Source organism: Frankliniella occidentalis, unplaced genomic scaffold (assembly GCF_000697945.3).
Source record: "Frankliniella occidentalis isolate FOCC.00 unplaced genomic scaffold, Focc_3.1 Scaffold199, whole genome shotgun sequence".
Classification (NCBI taxonomy): Eukaryota; Metazoa; Arthropoda; class Insecta; order Thysanoptera; family Thripidae; genus Frankliniella; species Frankliniella occidentalis.
The window spans coordinates 25489-26600 of record NW_026267325.1 but is presented as its reverse complement, the minus strand read 5'-3'; positions in this window follow the sequence as shown (position 1 = coordinate 26600).

Genomic DNA, 1112 nt, shown 5'->3' with positions numbered 1-1112 from the left:
AACCGAAATGGTAGGAGAAATACCACGAAATAGTCCGTACGCTACGAACCCTAGTGATTTCCCCCTCGGACATGTTCTCTTCTTGAGATCGATGATCAAATTTTTGAAACTGATTTCGGGAACCAGTGGACTATGATACAGTCCAGTCGGCCCGAGAGCAACAGGTAAAACTCGCACTTTGCTCCTAAGGACTGTTATCGGAGAGGAAATTTCCGTGCTAGTGGTGTGGCAACGCCGCCATCCTGGCCCTGGGCTAGAGATTTGCATACGATGGGCACGAAAGTCATCCTCACACGCGCGCAATGGGAAATTTGCTGACGGTGAGTCAGTCAAGACTCCTTTCCTGCCCACGTAGTAAGTTTACTTGGGTGGGTTGGAAAGACTCCTTTCCCAACCGCATTGGCTTGTAAATTTCCCCACCAGTGGGCCGGACTGGCTATTTGGGTCTGTAAATTTACCGAACAATAGCTGGCAAAGGAGCGTTGCCACGCGGGGAGGGGAAAATTCTCTCTATTTTTTTACAGTACAGTGTACAGTGTAAACTTACACATCTCACTATAGGGACGGAATAATTGGCTGAGCCTTAAAGCAGTAAGGAAAAAGATTCTGAATATAAATAAGAGGCGAAGCCTTAACAATCGAGTCGAGTAGCCCCCAGGAGTTTGGGAGATCACGGCCCAACTTATGGGGATCCAACCTTCCCAATGGTAAAGTTAATAGGGTTGATGTGAGTCAGAGATATGTTGTTCTGATCAGAGCACTACAAAAATGGCTGCGAAACTCATTTTCGAGCAATTATTACCGTTGGAAAGATAACTGAGGTCAAAGTTAAAATGAGCGCTTGCTTCTAAAACGCCTCATGTTGCAGATAAGATTCATCTGATCTGACTCAATTGACTGCCGCCTTCTTTTGGCCCAACACAAGGATGCTGCGCATTCTGACAGAGCAAGATCGCGAGAAGGTACGTCGAGACCATGTAGTCTATCTGCAGTTGAACGGGTTGGGTAGGATGGTGAATAGGGAGGGAGCTGGGGCCGGCCCGGGGGTGGGCGGGCCGGTGGCGGGAGAACCGGGAGCGGGGAGCGGGAGAGCCGGGGGCGGCGGGCGGGAG